This window comes from Eublepharis macularius, chromosome 4 (assembly GCF_028583425.1).
Source record: "Eublepharis macularius isolate TG4126 chromosome 4, MPM_Emac_v1.0, whole genome shotgun sequence".
NCBI classification, from domain to species: Eukaryota; Metazoa; Chordata; class Lepidosauria; order Squamata; family Eublepharidae; genus Eublepharis; species Eublepharis macularius.
In genome coordinates this window covers 7799913-7805664 of record NC_072793.1, presented here as the reverse complement: position 1 = coordinate 7805664, position 5752 = coordinate 7799913, and positions in this window count along the sequence as shown.

Below are 5752 nucleotides of genomic sequence, written 5' to 3'. Positions count from 1 at the left end.
AACCACCTCAGACAGGGGATGGATCCTGCTAGGGCCAAGTCCCCCCATCCCAGGAACTGGGAGAGAATAACGATGGAGACAAGGATTATGTGGGGTTTGGACATTTTGCAGCACAATGCCCCATAAGGGCGGTGCAAGGGGGAAGAGGCCAAGGTGCACCGAAACCCGCAGCCCCTCCTAAACCGCCGGGTCGGAGATTGCCTCCGAAGTGTGGGAGGCCAGAGACCAGCTTGGATGCCAATGAGAGTCCCGGAAACACCAAGGAACCCATACAAATAGAAGCAGAGGAGAATTTTACCCTGCCGTCGGGAAACAAGATAGACCTGCCATGAAGAGGTCCCGACAGCAGGTCCCTGAAGAGCCCAAACCACCAGAGATGAGGGAAAGAGGGGCCATACTGTTTATGCCCGTGATGTTATTGAATCCAAAAAAGGAACCCATCTGTGGGTGCAAGCATTAATAGATTCCAGATGTTCCTGGGACTTAATATCGCCAGCCCTGGTCACAGGACTAGAAGACTAGAAGTAATAAAACTCAAACACCCTATAGTATTTGAGCAAATGGACGGGTCTAGTATGACTCCCACATGCTATAAAACTGAACCTACCCCAACAGGTATGGGGAATCGTTGGGAGAATAGAACGTATGTAGTAAGTGATGTAGCCAAATATCCCTTGGTACAGGGAAGTCGGTGGCTGTGGGACCATGACCCATACATCAAATGGTTCACTGGAATGGTGATTTTCAAAGGAGATTGTTGTGCAAAACATGCATGGACTAAAGTGTGGGGACGGGAGGCACCCTCCCCATTAGAAACTTTTTTGTTGACTGCAGAGGAGGAAAAAGCCATTCCCCCCGAATATCATGATATAAAACAAGTGCTTGATGAAAACGAAACTGATGAGCTTCCCCCCATAGAGGCATGGACTGTGCTATTGAATTAATTTTAAGGGAAAAGTTGCCTAAAGGAAAATTGTACTCTATGAGCCCAGCAGAGAGAAAGGAACTGAGAAAGTTCATTGATAAAAACCTGGAATGGGGATTCATCCGCCCTGCCAGCTCCGCCCATGCTGCGCCTGTATTATTCTGCAAAAAGTATGATGGGGAGCTGTAACTATGCACTGATGATTGTGGAATAAACGCTGTGTCCATGTCAAATGCTTACCCCCTCCCCTTGATCAGACACTTGCTCAGTGTGGTGGCGCAAGGGAAATTTTTTCTGAAGCTGGGTTTAAAAGATATGTACTTCCGGATCAGAATACGGGAGGGGGAGGAATGGAAAACTGCCTTCAGTACCCCTTTGGGGCAATTTGAATATCTTGTGATGCCTTTCGGCCTGCAGGGGACGCCAGGTGTGGTTATGAATTTAATCAATGAAGTGCTGCATGAGTACCTGTACAAAGGTGTGGTTGTTTACCTAGTGACGTGTTGGTTTATTCTCCTGATAAAGAATCCCATGTGGAATTGGTCAGAAAGGTGCTGACTGCTTTAAAAAAGCACAAACTGCCAGTGAAACTGTCTAAATGTGAGTTCCACAAGAAGGAACTGGATTTTTCGGGGTACTGGGTCTCACATCAAGGACTTAAAATGGACCTGGCAAAAGTCCAAGCTGTAGTGGGGTGGGAACCCCCCCAAGGCAATTGCAGTCGTTTCTAGGGTTCGCTAACTTTTACTGACCTTCCATAATGAACTTTGCTCAAATCGCTCTCTCCCTAACAGACTTGCTAAAAATCAAGGGGAGGGGAACGTAAGGGGAAAAACCTAGTGCTAGATTAAATTGGACTGGGGAATGCCAGGAAGCTTTTGAAAAACTGAAAAAACTGTTTATTTCTGAACCGGTTCTACAGCACCCAGATGAGAACCGGAAATTTATGGTCCAGGTTGATGCTAGTGACACCGCCATGGGTCCTCCTACAACTGAATAAAGAGGGGAAATTGTATCCCTGAATATAATTTTCCAAAAAATTCTCTGAAACTGAATGCAATTGGAGCGTATGGGAGAAAGAAGCTTTTGCGGTGAAATGTGCACTTACCATCTGGCGACATTGGTTAGAAGGGGCTAAAGTACCTTTTGAAGTATGGATTGATCACAAAAACTTAGAAGCGTTACGCACCCCTTGTAGACTGAACGCCAAACAGTTAAGGTGGGCAGAATTCTTTTCCAAATTCAACTTCACGATCAAATTTCCTAGCGGACACACGTTTACACACGTCCCGACATGACAGCCAGAAAGAGGAGATAATTGATACCGTTTTCTCACCAGCTCAACTGGGAGGAGTGGTGACGACACACAACCAAGCTGCGAAAACACAAAGCAGCACGAAACCTGATCTCTCAGAATGGGGAGAGAGAATAAAAGCTGAAGCAGAAAGGGAGGGGGGAAATGTGCCCAAAGCCGAACTGAAACAGGAGGGAGATGTCCACTGGTGCAGAATGGGCAAACTATACACTCCAGCCAGTTTAAGAAAAGTTTTACAACAATGCCAAAACATGATGCCAAAACAGCTGGACATTTTGAGTATCTTAAAACCCTACACTTAGTACAACACAGTTTTGGTGGCCAGCAAAGAGAAAAGATGCCCAGTGTGTATAATGGGGAAATGTAGGAGGAGAAAAACCCCTAGACTATTGCAACCCTTAGAAACCCCTCCTAGACCGTGGGCTGTGATTTCAATGGACTTTATCACAGATCTTCTCCCCTGGAAAGGTTATACAGTCATTTTAGCAGTAGTGGATTTGTTTTCAAAACAGGCTCATTTTATTCCATGTACTATGATCCCTACAGCCAAAAACGAGCCAGCTTATTCATCAAACACGTGGTCAAACTACACTCCTTTCCTAATAAGGTAATCTCTGATAGGGGCCCACAGTACGTTGCCAACTTCTGGCGGGAGCTTCTCAAAATTGCTGGGATCGAACAAGGAATTGGCTCCGCCTATCATCCCGAGAGCGACGGGCAATCAGAACGCACAAATCAAGAGCTGGAACAGTTTTTAAGATGCTACATTAACTATCAACAAGATGATTGGATTGATTTTCTTGATTTCGCCGAATATGCGTATAACAACTCAATACACAGCTCTACAGGAGCTACTCCTTTTAAAATAGTACATGGATATGAAAGAAACACCTTGCCTTTTGCTACAACCCCTGGGTCCCAACAACCAGGAGATCTAAATGAATGGTGGATTAATTTAACTTCCCATTAGGAGATCATACAAAAAACTTTGGAAAAAGCTAAGGAGGAGTATAAGAAATTTGCTGACAAGAAACACTCTGAACAATGGAAAGTACAACCAGGAGACTGTGTATATTTCCACCAAAAATATTAAAGGGGAGCAACCTAGTAAAAAATTGGGGTGGAGATATCTAGGACTTTTCCTATAAAGAAATTAATTAACGAAGTAACTGTAGAAATTGAGCTCCCCAAGAATTTGAACCGAATCCACCCAGTATTCCACTTTAGCCTGCTGAAAAAGGCTCCCCCACCTGACCAATGGCATCCAGAACGGGGGGCCCCACACCCAATGCTGATAGATGGACAAATTCATTACGAAGTAGAAGAAATCCTGGATTCTAAAATAAAGCACAACAAACTTTTCTACCTAGGCAGGTGGAAAGACTTTGATGAATCTTACAAGGAATGGGTAGAACAATCCCATATGAATTCACCTAGACTTATTTCAAACTTCCATAAACGTTATCCTGACAAACCTGGCCCTTGAAGGGAGGGACCATCTTTGGGGAGGCAGAATGTCATGTCTGTGCCCCATCAGTGTCACTACTTAATGCTGACCTGTTGTTTGCTGACCTGTTGTTCCTGAACCAATGCTGACCTGTTGTTTCTGAACCAATGTTTCATGCTATAACTTGATGTCATATTGCCAATGCCATAACTGTTTCCTTTCACAGGCTTATTGAAGCTGCAGGTGTCTTATCTAACAGACTGTAGAAACTTTCAGTGCTTCTGACCTTGTATGCTGCTCACTCCCAGGCACTGCTGTGTCTCAACTTTGATCTCTTGCTTTCTCAGTGTCTTGACTTGATAGTACAAATATGAGAGACGTTCTTAGGACGAGTTTGTGCCAAAAGTCCTGTTTTACTGTTGGCAGGGGGAAGGAGCAAACGTGTGCCCTGGCAAACCACCTCTGCTTCTGACTTGCCTTGAAACCCCCTTGCTGGGGTAGTCATAAGTCAGTTGTGACTTGATGGCACTTTATACACAGACACACCTGTTTTTACTGAAAGCTAACAGAATTACAGTTTCCACATGCTTAAGGAGCACTTTCTACCTACTTTTAGTTCCTAAGTTAAAACTCTCAATGCCCTGGCACTGAAAAATAGATGTCAAGGTGGGGTCTTGGAAACAATGAAGCCATGCACCTGGTGAATGCAATATTGAGCGTTAAGGACACCATTTAATTCCCTGTTGATTTGTCCCAGTTTCCAGCCTTTTTACTTTGTCCCACAGAATACAATGGGCACCATTGACAAATGAGTTAGCCTGCATCTGCATAGCTCCGCCTCTTCATCTTTGCACCCTTACAATGGATTCTCTTTCTGTGTATGACGCTGGCCTGTGACAAAACCTTGGAAATTGTCAAAAAGCAACTGAAATATTTGGTTTTTAAAATAATCCACTACACAATTAATACACATCTTCAGCTTCCCCCCTCCCCATTCCCTAAGAATATTTTGAAATGTTCCGTTTCAAATTAATTTCAGTACCATATAATAAGAGTATGAGAGCAAATATACTATCAGAACTCATTACTTGAGTATTAGGACAGTGCAAATGTGAAACTTAAAGGAAGAAATCATTGCCTTTAACAGTAAATAGAGGGTAAAAGTTCAGGGGAATCTTTCTCTTCTGTAAGTAACTAATAATGCATTCCAAACCAGAGTTACACTCTTCAGTGGACTTAGAAGGGTGTAACTTAGCTTAGGGTTGCGCTGTAAACTTGATATTAAGCAGCCCTGTGCGACTTGTGACTCACCCCACTGAACACGGCCCATCAGCCAGGTATGGCCGGCCGCCAAGAAGCGTGATAAACATCCTGCTTTTGTTGTTTTTCGGAGACTGCAGAAACAGGAGAATAATCGAACCCCTTGATTTCTCCTTATTTTAGTCCAGCAAAGATGCTCAGCCCAGCTCTCTTCCACTTGGCAAAAGGATTTATTTAACAGGAGCATTGCTCCTCCCATTTCTGATGCCACTGAGTCAGCATCAGGTTGATATTTGAATTTTCCAACTGTCAGCTTTTAAACTGGCAGCATAACATTGCCCGAGCTTCTCCATCATGAAACTCCACAGGCCAGAGACTAGAGCCAAATTTAGACTCTTTTTAATATCTGGTAAGTATTTTACTTCACACTAGTGGTTTCCCTTGCCTAAAGTGCAATAATCAATCAGGGCTCAAGGAATGACCAGGCAGTATCTGACAAAGTTCCATTACTTCAACTAAGGAAATTTGGGAATCATTTAGTAGCTGAATGGGAGACCATCTTCTCTGGGCTTCTTCGAGAAAGAGGTAGAACACTAAGGTACAACGATTATTGTGGGTTAATTTGCCTATTGCTCTTTTAAAGAGTTATATGTGGTTAATTTTTACGCCAGAACTACTGGAAACGTGCACGTTGTGACATGAACATTTTTTCAACTAAGTAGGCACTGGTCGTGGGTCCGATATGATCAGGCCATTTTCCACATAACCTGGATACATAGCTTAGCCATATGGCGGGTCACAGGAG